Here is a 12,890-nt window from a genome sequence, read left to right as displayed (position 1 = left end):
GACTTGCATTGTTAGTAGTAGTTTGTACAGTGTATTCTAGATTTTTGTCCTTTAATGCTGTATTTTATCATAGCACATAAAACCTGTAGCAAATGTTTCTAAAAAGATTTTTTTAGGAATGATGAAACTTCTATATAAAAACAAAATTGGAAAACAATTTGCCTTCCCTTTGCCTGCTTTGTCACCCACTTTTCACCATAAAGGGCACAAGAAGATCAGTGACGGAAACATAAGAATAGAGAACATCTTCGTTGTCAGGCAAGATTCTGAAGAAATTAATCACATTTTCACAAGGGTATTGGACCAGTTTCTTGATTAAATTGTACTTTGGTACACAAATGAATTTGAAACATAAAGTCAATGGAGATTTGGTGATGTGAATTTTTTAAAATTAATGTTAACACAAAAATAATCAAGTCCAATAATTTCTAAATCAATGGAGTGAGGGTCCCAGAGCATTAGCTCAAGTTAAGAAGTTAAGAACTCAGACAGGTCTAAACATGTCAGGGTAGCTGGCAAACAGACTCACCAGAGCACAGCCATAATAGGGCTGAGAAACATCATGGGAGGGACAGTAGGAGATGCTGACAGTCGGCTCGAGGCCTGAGGCCCTGAAGCCACTGGGGAACAAAAACTCTTCCTTTATCCTCTCACAGATAGTGAGTTCAATCCCAGAGGAGAGAACTAGAGAGCCCAGGCTTATTCCATGGACAGGGGCTAAAGCCTGAGAGAGAAGATAATTCTGGATACAGCATAAGATGCACCACTCATTTGTCTTTGGGTCTAGCCTTCAGGAACTCGTGCCCAATTCCTAAAGACCGGGAGGCTGTAATAGAGAGGAAACGAAATAAAGAAATACTATCATTAGAAGCACAGTGAGGAACTGAGAACAGATAACTCTGCCTCAAGTGAGGAAAGAAATATCTCACTTTAGAACCAATAACTGCCAGTGTTGGTAGAGTGCAGAGAAGGGGTTAGGCTGAGCAGCAGAGGGGCAACATGGCGTACTTCCAGGTTCTGGGCGGAAGAACAGGGAGGTCATGATGGAAAATCAGAGAAAAGAAGTAACATCAAATGGAGAGAGCAGAGACATCAAGGCCACCACCAACTAAGGGGCAAAGTTGAGAATAAAACCATACTTCATGCCTTCTGCTCAGCGGAATCATAAAGGACTAATCTTCCAACCCTGTGACCGCACATCTCAGGCCAAACCACACAGACTGAGACAAATTTCACCAATCCTTACTAGGCAACGCTGATTTCTCTTCCTTCCTCAGGTGCAGAGTTTCTGAAAATTCAACTCCATTAAACATACACATGAGATATAGTATTAAATATGTTATAATATTTGTCAAGGTTAAGAAAATTATAAATTAAAAAAATGACTCGATTATTATATTTCATTCATACATAAATGCATATGTTTGATCATACAACCAACTGACATCTGTTAGAAGAAAGGTTCTGGAATACCCTATCAGCTTGTATAAATTTGAAAAAAAGGTTTTGGAATAACATGAAAAAATAAGATAATGTGAATGGGAAGAGGCAGGCTATCTAGGGTGTAAAGCATAGAAGTACAGGGGCTGGGTCAGTCAGTATAGCATGTTACTCTTCTCAGGGTTATAAGTTTGAGCCCCATGTTGGACATAGAGATTGACATAAAATCTTTAAGGAAAAAAGAAATACAATTTTATTTTTAAGCCTAAAATCCAAAGATAGAGAAGACAATGGACAGTTTTTCTTTTTTCTACTAATTTTCCGTTTATTTAATGACCATCCATTTCAAAAACTAAAAATAAGTTTAGGAGAAAGAATATGGCTTAGTTTTGACTTAAATGATGTGTATAAAAAACCCCAAATTTTTACAGGACTTGTAACTGAAATAATTGGCTTTACAAACTAAAATAAACTGTCCTGAAACAAATGAATCTGTGCTTTAGCTTATTAATCACCTTTGTTCTCTCTCATTGTCTAGAACAGATAAGTGAAACATTGGAGAACTGTGTGCCCAACAGTTACCTTGCAGAAAGGAGACCCTCTATAAAAGTGTATTGATGGTATCATAATCCCCTTACTATTGTCTCCAAATTTATTCACCTCACTCAAGTGAAAAACAAACAACATAACATCCAGAGGTTTAAATCCAACCCCAGCCAGAAGATCCCATAGATATTATCCTTTCTCTTCCCAGTATAATTTGTCCCTGAATGTCTTAGGACTAGACATTGACAGTGACATTAACTATATTTTAAATTTGTAACTAACTTATATTTGATCAAGAGATGCAAAAATGCTTCTGGCTGGTGATCTCTGCCATAACTAATAGCAGTGTCTTTGTTTAACGTGCATGCTGGCCATACCAAAAGACCAACTACAGGATTTAGGGTGAGGGTTTTGAGTCACATCGTATCAATTGATCTGGAGATTGAGTTCAACTTTGTAGGCACTCATTAAATCAACCAATTATCCCTAATGAATGAAATTCCAATAAAACTCTGGACACCAAAGCTCAGGTGATTTTCTCTGATTGATAATAAGATTATTATTATCAAACATCACTTCTCACAGATAAATGGGCCATTAATTCATGAGAGAGGACGAGGAAAGGTTTGCTTTTGGAACTTTCCCAAACCGTCTTCTGTGTGTCTCTTCCTTTGGCTGATTTTAATCTCTGTCATTCCCCCCTAATAAACCATAATCCTGAGTGAGTTCTATGAATCCTTCTAGTAAATTACCAAACCTGAGGATGGTTCTGGGAATCTAACTTACAGGGGTTGCAGAAGTGATAGTGGTCTTGGGTACTCTGCCCTCAAACTAACTCAGAGTATATAGAGAATATGTAAATGAACATGAAATGAGCACCTATAGTATAATTTAGTCTTCAGGCCATAGTTTGCCAACCCCTGCTCTACCTCATTAAAATATCTGTCCAGTGTAAGTACACATCTAATTTGTTGTGTTGCACATAAAATTCATAATTGTTTCCAAACAACCTGGTATATTCTACCAATCAAAACAGAATCTATAATTGTCAAAATCTGTAGATGTTTTACTTAGATTTTGGTGTTTACATATAATTTATTATTGTCTCCATGTCTGAGTGGTCTATTTCAGGCAAATTTCAATCTAAAACTGTGTACTACTTCCTAATAATTGTGGTGGTTTCTTAAATTCTCTCTGTTTTTTATATCTGATTTTTTAATTCAAATATAATTAATATAGTATTATATTTCAGATGTAGAATATAATGATTCAACAATTCTATATGTTTCTCAGCGCTCATCATCATACGTGCACTCTTGATCCCCTTCACTTGTTTTACCCATCCCCCACCCACCTCCCACTCACAACTACCAGTTTGTTCTCTGTATATAATGGTCTGGTTTTTGTCTCTTTTTTCTATTTTTTTTCTTAAATTCCACATATGAGTGAAATTCTATGGTATTTGTCTTTCTTTGACTAATTTCACTGCAGTTATTTTATATATACATAGAATCAGTTCACTTCAGTGAACTGCAACATTTTGTGACAGAATCGATGCTGAAAACAAATACATATCTGTGTGCTTCCCTCTTGGCTGCTCATCTTCAATTAGATGTTTTCAATGTTTGTGCCTTTAAAGAACTGCAATTCTTTGTAAATCAACTGAAGTTTCCTACGGTGCTATTGTAGTAAGCAAATAATCCCCTCAGCATGCATTTAGGACTATAGAGCACCATAATAAGAATCCTAACACATCAAAAAAAAAAAAAAAAAAAAAAAAAAACCACAGAAAACACTGTGATTAATAATTCAACATTAACAATCTTGAATGCTCTAGAATTTTCCCAGGAAGGAGGAGGAATTTATACCTTTGGCCCGTAAACAAAGAAATGCCAATCAACATCTGTTTTTAACATATAAATATTTGCTCCGTGTCTTGATGGTCAACGTGTTCCTCCAGTCTTATGAAAGAAATTATAGGAAAAATGTCATATGGGGAAGCAGGCTGAATTCATTTTTAATCTGTTTTCCTTTTTGTATAAACTCAATTTTCTGTTCTTATATTCTTCTCAATATTAGACATTTTAAGAAGATAGTCTTTTATTTTATAATTAATTATTAACCTTGGGTAATTTATTTCTTTGACTGAATTTTCTATGCTTTTTATACAGTACCACAAGCTACCACGATTTGATTACCAAGTTATCTTAGTAGGTACCAATGACTCTTTCTGTGTAATTGATATGCTATAATGAATCAGATTGTCCCATCTATAAAATATCAGAGTATGTCTGGTCACCTAACCAATTTCCTCCCTTTGGAATATTGATGGGTGAGCTGTGTCATGCTGGCAATAGTGTCCACTTGCACTCAGCTATTGCCTGGCATGGGACAAATACTCTCTACTTTGCCAGGATGTCCATTCAATGTTCTGACATCTACCACCAAGCTGATTCCACAGGAGAAAGCAGAGTGCGGGAAAACTTATATTCCTACACTACTTTGTTTCAGCTACGCACACGGGCTTATTCCTAAGACCCCACAGCATGGATAGCACTGGACTGCAGCAGTTAAAATTTTACCAAAAGCTCAACAATATTAAAGGGGAATCAGAAGATACAAAAGAAAAAATATAAAATGGGAATTTAGATTTTGGTCCAGAAGTCAATCAGCCATTACCTTGTACTGAGCCATTTCCCTCCTCACTCCCTGGTATATCACAAGTAGCCAAGGTCATCTTATCTTCCACAGTCATGTATCTTTACCATGTCCTCCTCTACCAGAGTCAGGTCCCACTGCTACCAACCAAGTGAGAGAATCAAGTTCTTCCTTCCCTTAATTCAAGGCCATCTTTATTTTTACTCCAGGAAATTGATGATGGGTCTACCACTTTCTCGAGGAGAAATTGTTATGCCCCCCCGAAAAATGGGTCCGCGATTAAAGGAATGAGACTGATATAAAGCGACGGTCAAGCAAAGCTTTATTTCATGACAAGCATCAAGAATCAGACTGACCAGCCAGGGCCACACCTCTTACAGAGAGGGCGACCCTTCTCTGTTTCACAGACTGGCTTTTAAGGGCAAAGGCCATGCAGTTGGGCCTGGCCATGCACAGGTGGCCAATGAGATTGTAACATACAGAGAAAGCTGCACAGTGATGCTAGGTGACCAACTGAATTACAATTTACCCTACAGTAGACATTTGACCTAGCCTATCACACCTTGGTCAGAATTGGCACCCAAAAGGCTCCCAAAGGGTGGGGCCCATACTCCTTGGTAGCTAGGGAGATAGTATGCAACCCCCCACTGATTGGATGTCTCCTCTTGGCCTGACCCACACTTGTATCTGGGCTTTGTTACCTGGAGCTGGTTTCCCCTGTCTTGTTTTTAAGTAAATCCCTTGGGGGAAGGGGAGCAGGGACAGTTTAAGGGTTAAACAACAAGGTTATTGTTTAACCTTAATGGAAGTCTCTGGCTAAACAGGTCCTTACAGAAATATTCCTACCCTCACCCTCTGAGATCCTTTGGCCCCCACAACCTATCTGCAAAGTAAGTGAGTAGACAGTGCACTTTCAAACTCTGCCTAATTCAGTTATAAATGGCATCCCATGGGAGACATTGGGTGGGCTGCAACAATCCAGTGCAGTTTCACTTCACAGTCTTTCCGTGTGCACAGAGGAAGAAATTAGACCTATGGGATTCTCTAGTTTCATGATTTTCTGTGAGGAAATAACTGAATAAAAAGGTACTCAGCTCTCAAAACAATTATTTTTGAATTAGTAGACAGATTTCCCTCCTTAATTGCCTCATTCTAGAAAGACTCAACACAATTTAAATTGCTAAACAAAATTTACTATTTCAGTCAGACACATTTGCATTTGATTCAGGATTTCCATAAGAACAATGGCCAGGGGGCGTCTGGGTGGCTCAGTGGGTTAAAGTCTCTGCCTTCTGCTCAGGTCATGATCTCGGGGTCCTGGGATCAAGCCCCCCATCGGGCTCTCTGCTCAGTGGAGAGCCTGCTTCCTCCTCTCTCTGCCTGCCTCTCTGCCTATTTGTGATCTCTGTCAAATAAGTAAATAAAATCTTAAAGAAAAAAAAAAAAAGAAAGAAAGAAAAGAACAATAGCCAGGTACTGGTTTACAACAAAATCATTATAAAAGCTCACCACAGTAGCCACACTCAGAACAAATAGCAAAGAGGTTCCAGGTTCAAGGACAAACTCCACTGACCAAGAAAGCAGAAACTGCTCACACCAGAGTTTGGTTTTCTAGTTTCAACAATTTCCCTGAGGCACCAGTTACTCTAGTGTGTGGTTATAGTCCAATTTTGCCCTGGCTGGTTGAATTCTCTGGTGCTTTAAGTTGCCAGAAGTTCAGTTAGTCTTATAGCATGCAATGTCCAAAGCCCCAGTTACATTGAGAAACATGTTCGTTTGTTTGTTTCCAAACAATGCTTCTTTCTTGACAGTATTTAATTGATTCTGCTATGGAATTGTTCCTAAACACACCTCCACCTAGACATGACTGAGAATACAGGCGCACTGACACTGTGTGGGTTATTCAAACATATGGGTGTGAATGAAATAGAAATGCTACCAAGTAGAAACTATTAAATATCAATCATTATTACATGAGGAGAACAATTATTGTAATAAGTTTTATTGGTCCTTATAAAGAATCATCTCAAAAAACAAAAACACAAGTATAATTTTTAAAAAGTACATTCTGGAGTTTATAGATTGACTTTTTTTTTCTTTCTAATTCACTAATGTCTGTAATTTTCATTAATTCTATTTTTAAAATTTATTTTGCATTTTTGTTCTTAGATTCTTAAGATAAATGTTTTGTTTATTTGAAAAAATTTTTAACAATAAAATCACTTACATCTACAGATTTGCCTCTAAATATAGGAACCACTCCCATGTGTTTTCAGTGTAGTATTCTCATTATCATTAATGTTCAAATGATCTTTAACTTCCATTTTTATTTTATTTTTTGAATCCAATAGTTACTTAGAAGAGTGTTCTTTCATTTTAAAGTGGTTAATTTTTACTATATTTTGTGATCTGAGGATGTAGCCAATATAAATTACATAAATTAAATTGCAATATTCTCTTTTTGGCCTAAAATATAATCCTGTTTTTTAGTATTTCAGGACAATTAGAAAAAAGTAAGTGTTCACTGCCTCCATGTTACATATGTATCAATATTTTTAATAAATAAATTTTATTAGTCATGCACAATGGGTTCAAAAGCAGATTTGAGCTGGCAGAAGAAAGAATCAGTGAGTTTAAAAGAATGAATCATTCAATTAAGATTATCTGGCCTGACGAATAGAAAGAAAAAAGATAAAATAATAGAAAAAATGAAAAGATTAAAAAAAAGATTAAAAAGATTTAAAAAATGGAAAAAAAAAGGATTAAGAAAAATGTCCACATTCCAGGCACCTGGGTGGCTCAGTCAGTTAAGTTTCCGCTTTCAGCTCAGATCATGATCCCAGGGTCCTGGGATCCAGTCCCAGTCAGGCTCACCACTCAGCAGGGAGTCTGCTTCTTCCTCTCCCTTTGCTCCTCAGCCCCGTGTTCTCTTTCTATCTAATTAAAAAAAAAAAAAGAAAAAAGAAAAAAAAAGAGAGAAATATCTGCATTCATTTTTTTTAAGTTTATCCATTTATTTGTTTATTTAAGTAACCTCTACACCCAGTGTGGGGCTCAAACTCTCATGACCCTGAGATCAAGAGTCTAATGCTCTTCTGAGTGAGCCAGGCAGGTGGCCTCCCAAAAAGAACAGATTCTAAGAGACCGTCAAAACATCATGAAGCGAACGAACACATACATTGTGAAAGTTCCAGAAGGAACGGGGTAAAAAACAAAAAACAAAAGAAACAGAAAAAGAAATATCACTCTAAAACTAATCAAATTTGATGAAAATCACTAATGTACTACACATAAAGATATGCAACAAAAGATAAACTAAAGGAAAACAACACCTAGATACATCATAGACAAACTGTCTAAACACAAAGACAAAGAGAGAATCCTGAAAGCAGCAAGAAAAAAAATGACTATTAAGTATAAGGGCTACTCTGTAAAATTTACAACTGACTGCTCATAGACACTGTGGAGGCCAGAAGACAGTGAGATGGCATAGTCAAAATGTTGAAAGACTCAATTAAAAATTTTATAACCTACAAAACTGTTATTAAAAAAATGAGGAGAATTTCAGACAGTCCAAAAACAAAACAAAACAATCCAGCAAATTTTTAATAGCAGGCTTGCCCTACAAGAAATACTGAAGGGGGGAGTGCCAGGGTGGCAAAGCTGTTTAAGCATCTGACTCTTTTTTTTTTTTTTTAAGATTTTTATTCATTTATTTGACAGAGATCAAAGTAGGCAGAGAGACAGGCAGAGCAGGAAGGGGAAGCAGGCTCCCCACTGAGCAGAGAACCCAATGCGGGGCTTGATCCCAGGACCCTGGGATCATGACCTGAGCCCAGGAACCCGGGATCATTGACCTGAGTCGAAGGCAGAGGCTTTAACACACTGAGCCACCCAGGCGCCACAAGCATCTGACTCTTAATTTGACTCAAGTCATGATCTCAGGGTCATGACTCTGAGCTCCACATGGAATTTGCTTCAGATCCTCTCTCCCTGCCTCTCTCCACTTGTGCTCTTTCTCTTTCTCTTCTGGTACTAAAGGTACTCTGGTACTAAGGTACTAAAGAGACTCCAAGCTGAAATGAAAGGACACTAGATAGTAACTTAAATTCACCTGAAAAAGTAAAGAGCACTAGTAAAAAGAAATATAGGTAACTATAAAAGTCCACAAAAATGTTTTTGTTTATAATGCTTTTCTTCTCCTACTTGAATTAAAAGGTAATTGCATAAAGCAATAATTATAAGATTGTGTTCATAGGGTGTTTAAATCTTTTTTCTTTTTTTAATTTTTAATTTTTTATTAACATATAATGTATTATTGGCCCCAGGGGTACGTGTTCATAGGTTTTTAATGCATAAGCATGTAATTCATCTGACAATAATAGCACAAAGGGAGGGGGAACAGAATGGAGCTACACTGAGGCAAAGTTTTTTTTCATTCCTGAAATTAAGTTGTTATTGATCCAAATTTGATTGTTCTGAGCTAAGATACTAGTTATCACTTACTACAATTAGTGTCTTACTGGGCGGGCACTAAGAAACTAACTCAAAAAGGATATAGTAAAAGAAACAAGGCATGAAGTAATGCTCATCAATAGTCATTGGGGAAATGTCTATCAAAACCACAGTGAGATATGACTTCAGATCCACTAGGATGAATGTAAGGAAAAAGATGGGCAATAACAACTATTAACAAAGATGTGGAGAAGTTGAAATCCTCATACATTGCTGGTGGGAAAGTAAAATGGTACAGCCACTTTAGAAAACATTTTGGCAGTTCCTGAAAGGACTAAACATGGAGTTACCATATAGCCCAGCAATTTCATTTATAGGTATATAACCACAATTGTTGAAAACATATAGTCACACAAAAATTGCATGAGTATTCATAGCAGCATAGTATGTAGCGTTCAAAAACCAGGAAATGTTGACTGTGGTTTGTGAAATCATCCTCCATTACAAGCCCTAGGTATTGCCTTATATATGAAGCTTTTGAACAATGCTGGGCAGAACTTAAGGGGTTAGTGAATGAAGGATGGAGAAAACAGAAAGTAAGAGGTAGAATGAAAGAAGGTAGAACAGAAGGTGAATGATACATTAGGGAAGATAAGTGAAGAAATAGAGGAGGGAAAAAAAGATGCTCAGATATTTCTTCATCATGATGTCTGTGTCCTATACTCTTTTCTCCCACATGAAAAGGGATATTTAAACATTTAAATCATAGAAACATAATCAAAAGAATGAAGCTAACGTGCTCAATAGCTCTACGGCTGTTCTTACTCCACCACTGGTATTAACATATGAAATACATTCTGAGACTTTTTGTTTAAATAGGTATGACGATTCCTTGTACAGACCCTCTCCAAGAAAGAACTTGATGCCAGACCAGTGGGGAATGTAGCCAACAGACGACTTCTAACTGTGAGTTTTTTCCAGAGAGCTGCTTTGCCTGAAGCCTTTGTCTTCATAGGGTATTCTGGATCTGGTGATTGAGCAAGGGAAAGCTATAGTCTTGGCATTTGGGATACCATTCTTCCAGTGTTTCCTGCCATGTTGGACGGATTTTTTGGACCTATACAGAAGTTCTCCTTTTCTCCCTGCCCAATTCTGTTTCCTTCCCTACTTTTCATAAGTATTGATCCTAATGAGACATCTTGCTCCTAAAGCTCTACCTCATCTTTTGCTCCTAGAGAACTTAATGTGTAAGATAATCATTCTTTTACCTTCATGCATGAGGGAGAAGGAAGAAAGCTAATAATTCTCTTCTGGTCAACAAAGAAAATTCACAAGTACTTCTGCCTTCTGTAAAACAGGATGTCAACGTAAGTATTTAAGTTAGGCAACACATTATTAAGACAACCAGTTTATAACCTTTTAAGAATTAAAATTACTTTCACAGGCCATAGCAACAATTTTTTGAGTCCAGATATCTAAGAGGAGTTGGCAGGTAATAGGGTCAGCAAACTACTGCCCCGCCCAACTTCCTGTTTTTGTAATAAAGTTTTATTGGAACATAGCTATGCCCATTCATTTGGCTGCTTTCATGCTTCAGCAGCAGAATTAAGTAGTTGTAACAAAGGCCACAGGCCTGCAAGTCTCAAATATTTACTTTCTGGCCACTTAGGAACAGGAGATTCTTTTGATGGAATTACCATCCGCAAGAACAGTTTCATGATGCAAAGTACTGCTTGATTTTATTTTCAGCTGCATTGAGAGGGAGTATCCACACATGCCCCCAGTTTTTAAAGGCCAAGCCCTAGCATTCCACTAATTTTGGGATTGAGGAATAAAAGGCAATTTCAAGAAACCCAAAATGATATTGAAAGAACAGGGCAAGACAGTACTATTAACAAATGAAATAAGGAGTGTATAATATTTTAAATAAACATGATCACAAGTTATAAATATGAACATGGTTTTTAGAAGTCTCAGGTCCAAGTCTGACAAGATCAGGTTTGGGAATGGAATGATAAAAAAGGAAATTCACATATAATGATTTGTTCTATCATAAATTTTATCAAAAGTCTAAATGAAATGCAAGCAGTGTAAACAAAAATCCATTAGAGTGAGCAAGACCTTCTGGTGACTTCTTTCTGGTCCTCTTTGGGATGCGGCAAGGCAGAGGCACAAGGTGAGGAATTATTTGTGTCCCTGACAAAGTAACCCTAAGGAGAATTATGGTCTCCCTGCCCACAGAGCCATAGCTGTGCCTGTTAACAGTTTATATTACACCCAGGCTCCATGACTGGACTTGCCCAGTTCTGAAATTCTTGCTACTCCACACTCATTCAATCCCCCCATTCTGCTCTTTTGGTATAGAACCTATGAATGTTCTATGTATTGCCCATTTAGGGTCTTTACCACAGCCAGGTATCATAGGAAGAGACAATCAGGGCTTGCAGCATGTTCTGAAATCTCTGTTTGTCTTAACTGCTATTCTTTTGAAGTCCCCCAGGCTTCCTTCTTGCTCTAGGACCTGAGTCGTCAGTTCTCTCTCAATTGCTCTTTGCAGATACAGGGAAAAAAATACATCACTTATTTATTTATTTTCTTCAACTGATAGTTATTGCAGACAAATGATAGTTTGATACTCGGTACAAGACCATTGAAATACTTTCAAATCATACCTAGAGCTGTCCCTACCAACTCCTGTGCCTTCCAGTAACTGCTAAGATTTCAGTCTCGCCAAAGCAGATTACCAAATACCATGTCTTCAGTGTGTGTGTTTTCCAAGATACAGGTTAAAAAATATTGATTTGACCTGTGGCCCGTGTCACTTCAGTCCCATGTCATGTTTTCCTGGCATTATTCTCTTTCATTCTTTGAGACAGCATTTATCCACCATTTATAATGATCTCACTTTTTAATGTGATACCGTCCTTTTCCAAAGCCTATTTATACACTACTAAATCAAGCTGTGATAAGACACTACTTTTTCATTCCAGTCCGATTCTACATAATAATTTCCCATTTGAAACAACAATTATTTTATCAAGAAGAAACAGCTGCAAACACAGCAATTGCCCTGAACTACCATTAACTGAATGTTCCCTGCTGTCAAGCCAGATGTTTAACTCTGAATGCCGAGCTTTCTGTTTAAATAGGTAGGAAGCCTGGAGATGAGTAGATGCTGGCTGAGATGAGGATATGGTCCCTGTGCCAGGCTCCCTAACACTGGAAAAGATGCCATTCCCCTCAGTCCTCGCCTTTTGACCCTATTCTCCTTGGAACTCCTTGCCTTGACTTCCTCAGTAAATTCTCAGAAGCCAGTTGTATCCTCTGAGTTCTACTGCTCACATCTGTCATTCCAGAGAATTCTAGTGTAGTCAAAACTATTAATGCGTTAGGGTTCATGGCCTCTTTCTCTCTTCCCAGAAGCTAAGTAAGATTCAGGAGTTGTTCATTCTCTAGGCACTCACTCACTTGTTTTTCCTCTTGGGCCTTATTAGAGAGATGGGGAAAGGGAGAAGAAAGTCTAGAGCCTTTGACATGAGTTACATGGATGTTTTGATTGGGAATTGATAGTGGGGGTTGAGAATTTTCAGGAGCAACTGAGTCCAACTTTGAGAATGACAGAGGCATTAGGTGCATCTGCTGAAATTTATGAAAATTATAAAATAGGAGGTGACTATTTTGAACTGAGAGAAAGATGAAGAGTTGGGTACGAGTGTGAAATTGTTAATGCTCTCATCTTTTTTTTTTTTAAGATTTTATTTATTTATTTGACAGACAGAGACATAAGCAGG

Source organism: Mustela nigripes, chromosome 12 (genome assembly GCF_022355385.1).
Source record: "Mustela nigripes isolate SB6536 chromosome 12, MUSNIG.SB6536, whole genome shotgun sequence".
Lineage (NCBI taxonomy): Eukaryota > Metazoa > Chordata > Mammalia > Carnivora > Mustelidae > Mustela > Mustela nigripes.
The sequence above is the reverse complement of the archived record's forward strand: the minus strand, read 5'-3'. Positions refer to the sequence as shown.